Source organism: Triturus cristatus, chromosome 2_2 (genome assembly GCF_964204655.1).
Source record: "Triturus cristatus chromosome 2_2, aTriCri1.1, whole genome shotgun sequence".
NCBI lineage: Eukaryota > Metazoa > Chordata > Amphibia > Caudata > Salamandridae > Triturus > Triturus cristatus.
The window spans coordinates 111,878,551-111,895,351 of record NC_140582.1 but is presented as its reverse complement, the minus strand read 5'-3'; positions in this window follow the sequence as shown (position 1 = coordinate 111,895,351).

The following is a 16,801-nucleotide window of genomic DNA, read 5'->3' as shown; positions in this document are numbered from 1 at the left end:
AGTCTGCTACCCTAACAAGGAGGGACTTCCCAAAAGAACAGGAACTGATCTAGAAAATGAAGTATATGGATTAGGTAATTTTACACTTAACCTCATGATCCTGAACGTTGAATCTGAAGCTACACCAATCTTGCCCGCCATGTCAGTATTCCCAGTAAAAGGGGAATTATGTGTAAGAAAGAATGGGTCCATACACATGGGCCATAGTAAATGCACCACTGTAATAAAATTCAGTGATCAAGGCAAGTCTACATTTAGAGCTTCCCATCATTCCTACTTCATATGTGGCCAGACCGCATATATATGCCTACCTCTAGATTGGGATGGTACCTGTTACATAGCATTCCTTCTGCCACCTGTTTTCCTAGCTCCTCCTGATTATCATAGAAATACCCATTTAGTACACAATAGACAACAGAGAGATCTCCCAATTGTCGATTACACTGAAACAGCATGGGAAAAATACACAGATTTCAATAAAGGGTTCTTCCCCTATATAGGTACAGTCACTAATAGTAAGCTGATACGTAGATTAACCAGAACCCTTGAAGCAGTAGTGAATGAAACTATTTCCGCCTTAGGCAATTTAACAGAAGAGCAGTCTGCTATGCGGATTGTTGTGCTTCAAAATCGTCTTGTCCTTGACGTCATCCTGGCCGATAGGGGCGGAGCTTGTAGGGTCATCGGATCAAGTTGCTGCATTTTCATACCAGAAAATTCGCCGTCAGTATATAAAGCCATAACCCGCCTTCATAAGATTATAAGCCAGATACACCAGAGTCCAGGCACCTGGACTTGGTCCGGTTGGTTCTGGGGCGTGTTGTCAGCCTGGGGATGGAGAATCCTATCCTTCCTAGGTATTGGCTTTCTCATACTATTTAGTTGCTGTTTATGTCTACAATGTGGGCCAGCGATTTGTGGTCTGTGTGCCACATCGTGTATCCCACATCCAAGTTTTCGTTCAAGATCCCGGAAGAAGAAAGAAGAACAAATGATGCTATATGAACAGATCGATGGATTGATGAAGATCGATATCTCCTGAGGGTCCGTAGGGGACAAGGAGGGAATGAGGAAATATGAATTTTGTGATCAGTTATGTCCCCTATCGTAGACCCCAACGGCTCCATGTGCATGCTATAAGTACATGTATGTTCCCTCCTGCTCCAGTTTTGAAGACGCAAATATATGTGCGTCCACCGTCAATATGTCCTCTTTCAGATCCGCCATGAATGGGTCAGATATTTCATTCCTAAGTATGAAAGGCCACCGACTTTATGTGGTTCACTTTCCACATTTTACAGATTCAGGCGAGTAGGCCCTGAATTCTGTCATCAAGCCTTTTCCTGCCTTCTGCCTCTGAAAGCTCCAGTCTGAGCCTGCATCTGTATCCATGAACTTTGTCCTACTCCCTGCGCGGCTAACGGAGCCTGATCCAGCATATTGCCTGCCAAAAACTGTATTTCACCTTCAAGATTATCTACTCCGCTCCTCATCCGATGCATTCCTGTCTAGCAGTTTAGGTAAACATTCCTTCAGCTACCGTGCAAAGGGGCCAGGCCTCGCTGTCCTCATGCAAGTAATTCATAGCTCCGTTACCATGGAATATTCCTACCCCCTCGCATCTCATGTAGACACTTAGACGCTTGTACACGCACTAACAGTCAGTATAGAATAGATTCTATCCTAGAGACCTTTCCTTTTGGATAACACAGTTCTTTAAACATAGGATATTAGATATGATTTGGGATTAGGTTGACATAACCCCAGACTTCTGTCTCCACATGTAGAGCTAAATGTCAAGTCCCCTTCACCCTCTAGTTGCACGTCAATCACACGTCATGCAGCTGCGCGCGCATCTCTGCCAAATATTTCTGCTGACATTGCAGGATTCTTCTATGGATCCACCCACTTGTGACATCATGTTTAATGACGTATTTTAGTTACACCCATGTATACGCCTTTGTTAGTTACGTATGCACCTTTTATCTGTACTATCAGCTGTTACGCCTCTTGCATCTGTCTCAATGTAATGTATTTTCTATAAAACTGCTTATCTGTCAATAATGTATGCCCTTCCTTCCTGAACTTTCGTGGTGATGGAATAGAAAGCCTACAATTCGAATTGTATTCCTTTGTATAGGAATAAAGCCTTTTAAAACCTCTAATACCACGGATTCTGGCTCTTATATTTACTGAGTTATTCTTATTAGACTTTACCGCATAAAAAATAGTACCGGTAATTAAATATTTACCACACCGTTTCAGTGGCTGGGTCTTTAGTAACTATAGCTACCCATCAGCTTCAGTTAGGGTTAACAGATACTCCTCCTCTCCATTTCCAATTTTCAGGGACCCACGGCAGGGATGTCCGCTGTCACCCCTGTTGTGCGCATTATATATGTAGCCATTGGCCCAGAGGGACCGTGATGACCCCGTGATTCAGGGTATCCCCTTCTGAGGAGAGAAACATACCATTAGTTTCAATGCGGATTATGTTCTATCTACTCTGGAGGACCCCTCCACTTAGTTACCTGCCTTGTTTTTTAACAAATTGGAGATATTCAGCCAGGTGGCAGGCTTCAAAGTTAACATACATAAGTTCCAGGCTCTCAATCTATCACTTAGGGCCTCCATATATAAATCCCTACAATGGAGTAATCCCATTCAATGGGCAACAACTTCTATTCCTTATCTTGGTATCCACGTCACTACTGCAGCCTACACGATGGCGGTTCTTAATTATAAAAAGCTCATCCACCATGTTAAATCGGAGCTCCAACAGTCTCTTGTGGATTGGCTGCATTGCGGCCATAAAGATGACAATACGGCCTAAAACTGTATTTCTCTTCCAGACACTCCTTTTCCAGGAACAAACCAGACCCTTCAGTGGGAGCTAAATCACTTTGTTTGTATGGGCAGAGAGATGATCCCAAATGCTGTGCGAGCTGACCTATAGATTCTCAAGGGAGGGAGGACTGAGCTTACCGTATCTTTCTCGATACTATCAGGCAACTCAGTCTAGGTTCCTCTTAGAGTGGTTGCGTGCTGAATCAGAAAATCATTGACTGTTAATGGATATAGGGCAGTGACCAACTAGTCTTTATGGAAGATCCCTTTTCTTCATAGAACCGCCTGACCTAGGAGTCTCTATTCTTTCTCTAATACTAGGGCTTCTCTCAATGTCTGGCACTGAGTGGCAGAATAAAATAGTCTCACATGTGGCGCACATACATGCCCTAGGGGCATGTATGTCTGCCACATTGCACACTTCACAGTGCACAAAAATGCATTTTCACACCTATTCATCATTTACCACCAACTATTAGTTGGTGGTAAATAACGAATCCCCACACCCACCACACAGTCCCCCTACATCTCATTTCTATATTCGGTATTTACCGAATCGGTAAAATTACCGATTCGGTAATTTTACCGATTCGGTAAATTACCGAATACAGATATTATCCCCCTACATAGCAAAAGCCTAAATACCGGTCGGTAACAGTATATTTACCGAAAATCGGCCGTTACCGACCGGTATTGGGCTACCTACATGAGGCCCTTAGGGTATTCTTCCTGTTCACTCTTACAGTTACAAAACTTTCTGTAAAACTGCTAAGGTATCAGGTTTTAAATACCAGTAGGAGTCATGCTTCTCAACTTATACTGTCAGTAAGTGCTCCCGCCAAAGTGCAGTCCGACTGGTCATGTGGTATTTCTTACAAGATGCCCTTAGTCATCTTAGTACTTTGACATAAAAGGGGCCTCCTCTTTGCCATGAGACTTGCTTATATCGCTAGAAATTCAAGAAGAACCATTTTGTTTTCTCTGAACTTGTTCGGGTCACAGGAGTATGCCTTACTCAGTTTCTTCTCGTCATCTTCTGTTTCAAGCAGCATTTTGGTTTCGAGGTGGTGGACCCCCTTGTTTATAGTAGTAACCAAACACTGATTGGTGGTGGCCGTTAAATCTATCTCTAACAAATTCTCACAATCTGCTCTCTTTTGCAGTACTTTCCTGCATTTTATGGCAGGAGCTATCCCCAAGAGCGCTATTTCAGATGGCAGTAGGGAAGCTCAACTCTGCCTCACTGTTTGGGCTTCCTAAGCCTACCCTTCAGCTTGCCAGTTCTAATCATATATCACCCTCTCTTCATCAGAAAGAAACTCACTAAAACTGGATCTCTGTATAGGTAGGTGGGGTGATGTGCTAGTGTTTCTCTGGGAAGGTCTACTTTATGGTTCAAATTATTTTATTAATTTTCATAACCAGGGAAATTAGCAGTACAAGGCTTACAGCCCTTCAGCAGTATTCTCGGTACAAGTTCCTGAACAAACCCAAAGATACCCCCTGCCACCGCCCAGGACCAAAGCGATAGAAATGGAGTGAAATAGCAATATAATTAACAAAACCAGGCAAAGGAGCCAGGATGTATTCACAAAGGGCAACGAGTGTCTTGGTCAGTCGAAGAAGGCGTAAATATTTGGGTCAGGTGAGTCTCAGAACTCCGAAGACAATAAGGGCTTGAAGGGCCACCATAAATCCCGGAAGAAGGTTCCTTGATTCAATAGGGAAAGTGATAGGTGCACCTTACCCAAGGTATGCAATAATCAGTGTGCTAAAATGTTTTGTAAGACTGCACCCAAGGATAGTCCAATGTGTCTGCCTTGTCGAGATTTAAGAGGGCAGGTGAGTGCATTAGGTAAGCCCAATATAAAATAAGCTAAGAAATGGGGGAGCAGTGTATTGAAGTGAATGTCGATATCATCAGATATCTGTGTTCAATAGGATGTGAGTGCAGGACATTCCCATAATATATGGAGTAATGTGCCCAAGGAACCACAATTATACCAGCACTCAGGCTCCTGACTTGGGTTACCTTTGTGCAATTGAGGAGGAGTGAGGTACCAATACGTAACAATCTTGGTGGCTGTTACAACCCCACCTGTATTATGAGATGCATGTCTGATGCGGTAATAAATGTTTTCCCATTCCCACTGTGTGAGGGAATGGCCTAGTTCAATCTACCATCTTCTCTGAGCTGTGGATTTGACTGGTTGGCTACAGGACAAAGCAGGCTCCACAACTGAGTAATCAGACGTGTATTAGACGTCTTAGGAGCAGCTATTTGTCATAAACGTTAAAAGGGTGTTGGGCTTTAGCCCAAATGGAAGGGTGCATCAACCAGTGCCTGATTTGCAAATAATGTAGGTGCTCGGTTTCAGGCAAAGCGTGGTTGAAGCGTAAATTCTCAAAGGATAGTGGTCCCTCTATATCAAACAGGTGGCCAATCAATGTACAGCCCATTTGATTCCAGTGTGTAAAAGCTAAAGAGTACAGCCCTGGAGTAAAATCTGGATTCCCAACAATGGGCAGGTAGAGGGGAATGTGCCTGCCACCCTTGAATGTGCTCCCCCCATTACCGAATCGGTATTTACCGATTCGGTAATGAGGCATACCTTCCCATTGATTCAATCAATGGGAAGGTATGCCTCATTACCGAATCGGTAAATACCGATTCGGTAATTACCGACTTACTCCGATTCAGTAACATTTACCGAATTATTACCTACATACACTTTACCGATTCTTAAATACCGAATCGGTAAAATTCGGTATTTAAGCATCGGTAAAGTGTATGCCACCTACATATGGCCCTTAGTCTTTTGCGAAGTTGACACTTTGACGTTTTGTATCCTCCCCAGGTGCCTAATGCAAGATACAGAGGCAGCACGACAAAGGATCTCTCCAGGAAGACAAATGTTATCTTTTGTCCCACTAATAGATTTTCATTGTAAGGAAGAAAGTTTCAATGAGACCATAGGCTGAAGGAATCCAGCTTCTTGTAGGCATGCCTCACCATGGTACCTAGCCTTGCCTCTATGGAGAAGTTCAAGGTCACAAAAGGTCGCTAGGTACCAACATACAGCTTGTAAAAAGGAAAAGGTTACAAAGTTCTAGCATCTTCCCAGCCAGGGTACCCACCAATAACCACGCCACACATGTAGCTTAGATAACACGTCTTCATTCTGCTGCATGTAACTGCGAATTCAACATTCTAAAACAAGCTTTCATGGCATTGAGCTCTGATACCCACGTCACAGCTCTACGTAGTAGGCTAAGAACCAAAAGAGTTTCAGTTCGTAAATATTGCCAGACACTACATCTCCCCCTCTGTTAAAATTATTTTTTGTTACAAATCACCATATATATGGTGAAGAAGTAACAGCAATTGCTGGGTTCTCAGGTTCAGTCTTTCGTTCACCATAAGAAGACCGATGAATCAAAGGTCGAAAGTGAGAAGAGTCTTGGGTAACAGACTTCCCAGGATGCTGGGCAGTCACCCTATGTCCCTTGGTGTACACAACGTGGAAAGGTGCAGCATTAAATGGAGTATCAGATTTACTTCTTCGCAGGTGGAGGGCGATCACTAGATCTCCTGTCTTTAATTCAATATTCTTTGCATGTTGCGTCTTGTCAGCATATGCTTTCATCATTTCTTTAGTAACCATGTCCTTCATTCTTGTATTATCCCCTCCTCTTTTGTTGGTATATTGAGGTAACTTGGTTGTCATTGCTGTCCCAAACATCAAAGTCGCAGGACTTTTGCCCATGGTCGAGTGAGGTGTTGAACGATAGGCTTGTAGAGTGGAATTCAACACAGTTTGCAAATTGATCCTCTCAAGAGTTGCACTCTGAACTGCTTTCTTTAGCTTACTCATAAAACACTGAGTGAGGGCATTGGCCTGTATTCACACGGGTGTATTCTTCTGATACTTTAAGTTTAGATGCTCCAGAAAATCCTTGAATTTTCTACCGTTGAACGGCTGGCCTTTATCACACTTCAAAATGGCTGGAGCACCCCATGTTGCAAAAACGCTGTCAAGTCTCTCAATGACTCGCTCATGAGTTGTGAATGAGAGATATGTTAATGGAAATCAAGATTACTCATCCGCAATTACCATCAAATAATATACATTGCCAAATGGACCAAAGAAATCGATGGCTATTCTCTCCCATGCATGCTTAGGAAGTTCTGACATGGTAAGAGTATGTTGAGTAATGTTCATAGAGAAGAAATTACATAGATGATAGGCCTTGAGTTCCTTTTTAACCCTATCATCTAAATATGGAAATGAGACTCAACTCGGAGAGCTCTCTTGGTGAAAACAATACCACAATGCCCTTCATGAGCCACATCAATTTCCTTCTGTCTTAAATTCTCTGTAATTAGAATTCTTGATCCTTGCAGTATAACTTCTTCATGAGATATAGACAGTTCATCTTTAAGGTTTTTGTACTTTTGGTATTAACCATCACTGTTTAGAGGTCGAGCATGCCGGATCAACTTCAGCATGTCACTATAGTGGCTCATGGCAATGATGATCTGGGATAACCAGGTAGGAGCTGGCGTATTTGACTTTACAATGAAATTAAAGTAGGCTTCAGCCATCTTGGATAGAGTACCTTGACTTTTTATAGGCACTCTGGAAAAGTCAGCAGGGTTTTGATCCTTCCCTGGACAATGTACAATGGTGTAAACATATTCTTGTAATCGGAGACCCCACCTTTCAATGCGAGGTACCATCTTTTTGATTGCTAAAGTTTGTCAATAAAGTTTGATGATCAGATACAAGTGTAAACGGCTTTCCATACAGGAAGACATTGAAATGTTTACAAGCCCATACCATGGGCAAACTTTCTTTATGAGGTTGAGAGTAAGCACGGTCTATTTGAGGCAAACTTCTACTAGAAAATGTTACATTATGCCTTCAAGCATGGGGGAGTCTGCTTTGCTGTACCAGTAGAGTGCCTAACCCAATGGGGATAGCATCAACAACAATCTTTGTGTGAAGCTTTGGATTGAAGTATGTCATTTCAGTAGCAGTTTCAATGGCTTGTTTGATTTTCTTGAAACTTCTCTCACATTCCTGTAACTACTTGAATGAAACAATTATCTTTAACTCTTGTAAGTAAGCACTTATGGTCGCAAAGTTCCGTATGTATCTTGAACAGTAACTGGCCATGCCAAGAAATGAACGTATCATAGAACCATCTTGTGGGGATCAGCATTAGACAGCACTTGTACTTTAGCAGGACCGGGTGCCATACCTCCATCAAAACAAATATGGCTAAAGAATTTTAATTTTGTTTTGTGGAACTCACATTTGTCTGCATTCAAAGTCAGGCTTGCATTAGTCAGTAAACGACAAACATAAGTGAGAGCTTTATCATGCTCCATTTACATTGTCATCTCCATAGCTGAACGCATTCAAAACCAGCTTCATGACACATTAAATGAAGTGTTGGAAAAGGTCTGCAGCCAATGACTCACCAAAACAAAGTCTTTTATATTGAAACAGACCTATGAGTGTGGAAATCTGTTTTTGTAATATACCTACAGTCTTCTTCGAGTTCCAACTGAAGATTACCTTCATTTAAATCAAGACGTTGAAAACCTTTGCATTATTTATTTGCATTATCATGTCAGCAATATGTGAAACTGGGTGTAATTTTCGTTCAATTGCTGTGTTTGCTTGGCGCATATCAAGGCATATGTGTACAGCTCCTTCAGTATTAATATTGGGCACTACCACTATGGGAGAAAGCCATGTTGTCAAACCTGTTTAACGCTGAACAATGTCATGTTTAAGTAACGATTCAAGTTATTTTTCAACAGCTTCTTGTAAATGAAAATCAACTTGTCTATTTCCCTGAGCAACAGGGTTGACATCGTCATTAATGTGTAACTTTACTTTTATAGTCTTTAGCTTTCACAATCCATGAAACAATGAAGGAAATTAATATACTATTTTGTGATGAGCATTCAGGCTGTAATTCAGAGAAATCAGTCCCATATCAGCAGCGGTATTGAAACTGAGCAGAAAGGCACTTGCAACATATGGATCGGGTGCTTGCACCTTTGTTTTCTTGTGTTAAAATGTCGCTACAAATGAACTTTGAATTTTTATGGGCGTCGATGCAGGCCAACTGTACACTTGGGTTTTTGGAAGTCCATGTAATGGAGACAATTCATGATATTTATCTTCAGGCATCATATTTATTGATGCGCCACTGTCGATGATAAAAGGCGTCAAGCAGTCGTTTACTTTTAATGTTATTTGTGGGCAATGTTTGTATGGCATTGGTGCTTTGGCATGTCGACTTTTCTCTGACTGATATTTTTCCTCACATGTGACCAGTCCAAAATGCGCTCTTTTCTCTGAGGTAAACATTGACATGGTGCAACCGTCTTCCTCACTTTCAAGGCATACTGAAGCGTACAAACTGTTTGACGATGATTTAGCTGATAATTTGTTGAATTGCCCTAATTGATGTCGCTGCTTGCCCCTGTGGGGTTGCCCCAAATGTTGCCTCTGGAAGGTTCTGGCAGACATGTTTTCTTTGCACAGTGACACCCTTGCTTTTTCCTTTGCTTTACAAACTGTCACAAAATGTTTTTTTTTCCACAGACTTTACGTATCTGTCCAATGAGGGGACATTTACATTCATGTGGAAATGAAAATCCATATCAAAAACATAACTTCTTTTTACTTGTAGGCATCCCTTTGTGTCCTTCAGTCTTCTGCGTCGGCTTACTTTCTATGCTCATGACTGATTCACTTTGGGCACCTCTGGCCTCCATGTCAGTGGCTTGTCTGCCAGAGTTCTCCTCAGCAATGGCAGCCATCAACACTCATTCCAGACTAAGAGTTTCTCACAGCATTTGTCATCTGAATGAATCTGACAAGTGTTAGACCTGTCAGCCCTTTGGGTGGTCCCTCCTCATCATTATTTATTTTGTCCCACTTTTGCCTCAAACCCTGTTTGAATTTTTCCATTTTGGGAACCACCAGACTTTTTAGTGTTGCTGCAGATTCAGGGAGCCATTTTATCTACCCCTGAAACTTCTGTCTGAGGGCCTGGAGCACAAAATGGTGGCCACCTGTGACATCACCAGCACCCACTGGAACCTACTAGCACCTTCCAGAACATTCCAGAACCCTGTGACAGTTGGAGGCGGTTTAGAATATTGGGAAGCTAAGACAGAGAGTTGGCAGTTGGAGCTGGCAGTTGGCACCTGACTGGTGAAGAGAGAGCAGCAGAAACCTGAAGGAGGAAGGAGTGAGGCAGCAGGGGTGGAAACTTGTGCCTGGAGTGGGGTCCATAAACCCACCCTTGATACTAGTTCCTACTGACTGAGCCCAGCCTGGAGCCCTGTGTGGGAAGAAGCAAGAAAAACCATCTTAAGGACCTGGACAGCAGGAACAGGCCTTAGAATCCAAGAACAGCAAGATCCTGACCTGGATACTGGTTTCCCTGGAGTCCGACGTCGAGAAGCCTGAGACCCGGAGCCCGAGGTGGAGAAGCGGCGCTGACTGGAAAAGCAGACGTCGTACCCGGAGCCGCCAGAGGTCGAGAGAGGGCGCCGACGGAGGTCGTGAGGAGTACCAGAGGTCGAGGAGGAAGTCACCCGAGGTCGAGTGAGCGGCGTCGACGGGGGAGTGAAGTCCGCCCTCCGGAGTCGCCGGAGACCGAGGTGAAGCGTGCCGGAGGTCGGGAGTGGAGATCGCACTCCGGAGTCGCCGGAACCTGAGGAGAGGAGCACCGGAGGTCGGGAGTGAGGATCGCACTCCGGAGCCGCCGGAAGTCGACATCGAGCCAAGGCCGGCCGACTTCATCGAAACTGAGGTCGCCATCGGATCGGAGCCGCCCGAAGTCGACATCGAGCCAAGACTGCCCGACGCCATCGAATCGGAGGTCGAGATCGAGCCGAGGCCGCCGACATCGAACCGGAACCGCCTACCGGCGTCGTCAAGAACTGACATTGTGCCGAGGCCGCCGACATCGAACCGGAACCGCCGCACGGCGTCGACACGACTCCAGCGGCGTCAGAGCTTCAGAAAAAGGGCAGTAAGTGGAATAGAGGGCGCCAAAGGCCCTGTGGAATCCTAAGAGACTACTCTAAGGGTTAGAGAGGTGCTGGAACCAGCTGGACTGTGCCAGGGGTGAGCTGAGACTAATTTAGAGGGGTTGTGTAGAGTGAGAGAGAGCCAGGTCTCTAGTAGTACCCCCTTGATCTACCTCAGTTTAGGCCTCAGCCTTGTCCAAGCCAGGGAGTAGACACCCTCAAGCCTTCCACATCCCCACAAGCTGTGCCTGGGCCAAATCAGCCCATAGTAACCTCAAATGTGATCTGATTATATGAGTGTCACTGTCAGCTTTTAATTATTTATTGAGGGCACTGTATTTATTGTATTTAACCTATTTATTGCTTCACTGTATTTATTGTTCCACAGTATTTATTGATGCACAATATTTATTGGTTTACAGTATTTATTGCCTCAGAATATTTAATTGCCTGTATGTATTGCACTTATATTTATGCCTTCATTATTTATGATCACCCCTATTTATTGAATCATTAAGATAGTATTTATTTGACCTGCACTATTTAAAAAGCTTTGTATATTGTGATTGTGTATTATTTATCTAATCAGCAACTAAGAGAAAAAGAAGATAAACAGAGATATTTTCATAATTTTTACGGTGTAGAGTCGTTTTTGGAACGGATGCACGCATGGTTATTGTATGGGTATGCCGTATGCTTAGCACGGTGCCTGTTTCCTGATCACTCGAGCCAAGCTACCACTGTATGTCCTGGGAGGACCCCGTTACCACCAACCCTTACCGGTGTGGGAGTGGAGTATTTCCAACATTAATTGGTGTTCAGTGGTGGGATAGAGCTGTGCCTACGTATACTCAACAATAACTGTGGGTAGTCCATAGGCCTACACCGGGAGTTTTCTCAAAGCGGCCTTCCTAATTGTGGGTTTTTTGTTTTTTCCAAATTTACTCTGGTGGTGGGAGGAGGTATTATTAAAGGTACCCCCCTGCATTGTTACTGCAAATAACTGTCCTCTGACCTGAGTGGGCAAGATGGAGTTTGTACTGGAGAATTTAGAAACGTACACTGTGGCCCAACTCAGGGAGTTTTGTCAGCGGGAGGGGGTGTATTGTCCCCAAAGAGCAAAGAAGGGTGCACTCCAAACCAGCTTAAGGGCTTGGGGGGAGGCACGCCGAGAAAGCAAGGCTGAGGAGGAGGACAGGGATAGAGAGCCCGACAGTGAGGGAGCTGGTTTGTACCAACCTGAGGTGGGGAACCTGTCAGCGGGGCCCAGGACACTTTCCAGGAAGGGCAGCAGTGCCTCTAGCGGTGGCTTGTCTGAAGTGGAGTTAACAGACCGGAGGGAGAAAAGACAGCTCACATGGGACTTAGCAAGGCTGGAGAAAGAGAAGGAGGAACAGAGGATGGCTCATGAACTAAGGCTGAAAGAGATAGATCTTCAGATCCTAAGAGTCGGGGCACACACTGTTCCTAATGGTGGCAGCAAAGACCAAGAAAGAGAGTTCACCAGGGAACCCAAACCCTACCTGCCAAAGGACATAGTAGCTAGCTATGGAGTGGGCGACGATATTGCCAAGTGGCTAGCGGCCTATGAGGTCTCGTTAAGGGCCCATGGGGTTCCAGAGAAGTACTGGGGAGCGGGATTGTACAAGTACATGCCTCCAGCTGGTAGGGATGCTTTATTGGCCCTCGAGGAGGATGAGCAGACCCACTACCCCACCATGAAAGTGGCGCTCATAAGAAAGTTTGGACTAACACCCGAAAAGTACAGACAGAAGTTCAGGGGTAGTCACAAACTGGGCACACAGAATTGGGTGGACTTCCTGGACTATGCAAAGAAGGCACTAGAGGGTTGGATTCAGGGCAGTGAAGTGAGGAACTACGAGGGGTTGTTTGACCTAGTACTGAAGGAACACCTGCTCGAGAAATGTTTCCCTGAACTGCGTCAACACCTGGTGGATAGCAAGCTGACCAGTCCCCGGAAGCTTGCTGAGGAGGCGGACATTTGGGCTAGTACCCGGGTGTCCACAAGGGGGACTGGAGGGGATACTCAAAAGGCCGGACAGGGCGCCCCCCAGAAGAAAGAGGGAGGGGAAAAGAAAAAGGAGTTCTCCAAAGGCCCCCAAAATAACTTCCAAGGGAAGGGAACAGGATTCACCCCTAGGGCTAACCCACCCAGAAACCCTAATCCTGGCCAGAGTCAGCAGCCAAGGGTTGTCCATTGCTACGAGTGCGGTGGCGTTGGACACTATAAAGGAGATCCGAAGTGCCTGAAACGACCACCCCCTCCCATTGGAGGAAAGACCCCCGGAGTAGCTAGTGTAGTGCTCGGGGAGGAGATGCCCTTAACTAAGGGAAGGGAGTGGGCGGGTGTCACTTTAGTGTCCCTGGGAGAACGGGAGATGGTTCCTAAGATCCAGGTGCCCGCAAATACCGCAAAGTATGGGCAGTGGGTCACCATCAACGGCCAAAGAGGGGAGGCTCTGAGAGACACAGGAGCCAGTATGACTATGGTGCGTAGCCAACTGGTGTCTCCAGAGCAGGTAATTCCCGATGTACTCCACCCAGCCGCGATGGCTGACGGCAGAACAGGCCACTATCCAGTGGCCGAGGTTCCCTTTGAATGGGGGGGGGGTTGCAGGTTCACTTCGAGTTGCCGTAAGCCCTGCCGTGCCAGTCGATTGTCTGCTGGGGAATGACATGGAGCACAACGCTTGGAAGGAGGTGGAATACCGGACTCACACTGAGATGCTGGGTACACCTGATTGGGCCTGTGTGAGCACAAGGTCCGCGACTACCCGAAGAGGGAGTTCGTTTCGGCTGGAGCCTGGAACAAAGGCCCAGCCAGCTGCCAGTCAAGGGAAGAACCGAGGACAGGAGGAGCCTGCCTCGGCGTCCACACCCCGTAGGACGGATAGGCCACCGGAGGTGGTGGACCAGGAGTCTGCGGTGGGGGACGTTACCAAACTGGAGGACCTACCCATCCCGGCCGAGTGGCACGTGGAGGGAGGCCCGTCCAGGGAGGAATTCTGCCAGGGCCAGAGGGAGTGCCCTACCCTTGAGGGGCTGAGGCGGCAGGCCGAAGCCCAGGCAGCAGGGAACGTTGAAGGGAACTACAGTGTTTACTGGGAGGATGGCCTCCTCTACAGTGAACCCAAGGCACCCCTACACGGATCGTCACGAGCCTTGGTAGTCCCTCAACGTTATCGAGCCTTCCTTCTGGAGTTGGCTCACGAGATCCCCTTGGCAGGACACCTGGGGCAAGACAAGACCTTCGCCCGTCTTGTCCCACACTTTTATTGGCCTCAAATGAAAGTGTCGTCCGATACCTACTGCCGGACATGTGTGTCTTGCCAAGCCAGTGGGAAAACAGGGGTGAAGCTGAAAGCTCCCCTGGAACCACTTCCTGTCGTTAGCACCCCCTTTGAAAGGGTGGGCATCGACATTGGCGGTCCGTTAGATCCACCTACTACAGCTGGTCACAGGTTTATCCTGGTTCTGGTGGATCATGCCACACGGTACCCAGAGGCAATACCTCTGAGGACCATAACAGCACCTGTTGTGGCTAGGGCCCTGATGGGAATCTTTACCCGAGTGGGTTTTCCCAAGGAAGTTGTGTCCGACAGGGGGACCAACTTCATGTCAGCGTACATGCGGGCGATGTGGAAGGAGTGTGGAGTGACCTACCGGTTCACCACTCCTTACCACCCCCAGACCAATGGTCTGGTGGAGAGGTTTAACAAAACCTTGAAAGGCATGATCAGAAGTCTGCCTGAAAGCCTGCGGAGGAAATGGGACGTCCTCCTACCCTGTTTACTCTTTTCCTACAGGGAAGTGCCACAGAAGGGAGTGGGCTTCAGCCCCTTCGAGCTTCTGTATGGGCACCCTGTACGTGGACCTCTCAACCTGGTGAGAGACGGATGGGAAAGAACTCCCAGAAAGATTCCCCAGGATGTGGTGAGCTACATGCTGGCCTTCCGGAGCCAAATGGCTAAGTTGTGGAAGCAAGCTTCTGACAACTTGGAAGCCAGCCAAGCAGTGATGAAGGCGTGGTATGACCACAACGCTCACCCGGTGGAGTTGGAGCCTGGCCAGAAGGTGTGGGTGATCGAACCAGGAGAGCTTAGTGCCCTCCAGGATCGCTGGTCAGGACCCTTTGAGGTGTTGGAGAAGAAGGGTAAGGCTACCTACTTGGTGGACCTGAAGACCCCTCGTCAGCCCCTACGAGTGCTGCACGCCAACCGCCTCAAACCCCACCACGAGAGGCCCGAAGTCATCTTGATGATGGTGACTGACGGAGGAGAGGACGTGGAAAGCGAGCCTCTCCCTGATTTGTTTGCGTCTCAAGAAAAGGATGGGTCGGTGGAGGGAGTGATTCTCTCCCCATCTCTAACTCCTGAACAGCAGGAGGACTGTCGCCAGGTCTTGGGACAGTACTCTGCGTTGTTCTCCCTTGTCCCGGGTAGGACTCACCTGTGCGTCCATGACGTGGACACAGGAGACAGCCCACCTGTGAAGTCCAAGATCTACCGGATGTCAGACAAGGTGAAGGCCAGCATTCATAGTGAAGTCACTAAGATGCTGGAGCTAGGAGTGATCGAACCTTCTAGCAGCCCCTGGTCCAGTCCGGTGGTGTTAGTACCAAAAGCTGCACCACCGGGTGCCCAACCGGAACTGAGGTTCTGTGTGGACTACCGGGGACTGAATTCAGTGAGCAAAACTGATGCTCATCCGATCCCTAGGGCGGATGAATTGATTGACCGGCTGGGAGCTGCCCAATATCTAAGTACCTTTGACCTTACTTCTGGGTACTGGCAGATCTCTTTGACTGATGGAGCAAGGGAAAGGTCAGCCTTCTCCACGCCCAATGGCCACTACCAGTTCTGTGTGATGCCCTTTGGGCTCAAGAACGCACCTGCCACGTTTCAGCGCCTGGTAAACCAGATCCTCACCGGAATGGAGAGTTTCTCTGCTGCTTATCTGGATGACATAGCCGTCTTCAGTAACAGCTGGGAGGATCACTTGCGTCACCTGCAAGCTGTTCTCCAGGCCCTGAGACAAGCTGGATTGACGATCAAGGCCAGCAAGTGCCAGATCAGGCAGGGGTCGGTAGTGTACCTTGGACACTTGGTGGGTAGGGGAGCGGTGCAACCCCTCCAGGCGAAGATCGAGGCCATCATGGCCTGGGAACCCCCCAAGACACAGACTGAGGTCCGAGCTTTTCTGGGCCTCACGGGATACTACCGCCGCTTCGTGAAGGGATACGGTACCATCGTAGCCCCCCTCACGGAGCTCACGTCCAAGAAACAACCTCGACGGGTAGTCTGGACGGAGGCTTGTCAGCAGGCCTTTGTGAGACTGAAGAAAGCCATGTGCGAGGCCCCGGTCTTAAGGGCCCCAGACTTTTCCAAGGAGTTCATTGTCCAGACAGATGCATCAGAACATGGCATTGGGGCAGTGTTATCGCAACTCAACGAAGAGGGTCTGGATCAACCCGTGGTCTTCCTATCCCGGAGACTACTTCCCAGGGAACAGAAGTGGAGTGCAATAGAGCGTGAAGCCTTTGCAGTGGTATGGGCTCTGAAGAAGTTGCGGCCATACCTGTTTGGCTCGCACTTCCTGGTTCAGACCGACCACAGACCCCTTCGTTGGCTGATGCAAATGAAGGGGGAGAATCCCAAGTTGTTGAGGTGGTCTATTTCCCTACAGGGAATGGACTTTCAGGTGGAACATCGGCCTGGAGTGGACCACGCCAATGCAGACGGTCTCTCAAGGTATTTCCGCCTTAGTGATGAGAACTCCCAAGGGGTTGGGTAGCTCTCCCCACTTTCAGCTGGGGGGGACGCGTGTTAGACCTGTCAGCCCTTTGGGTGGTCCCTCCTCATCATTATT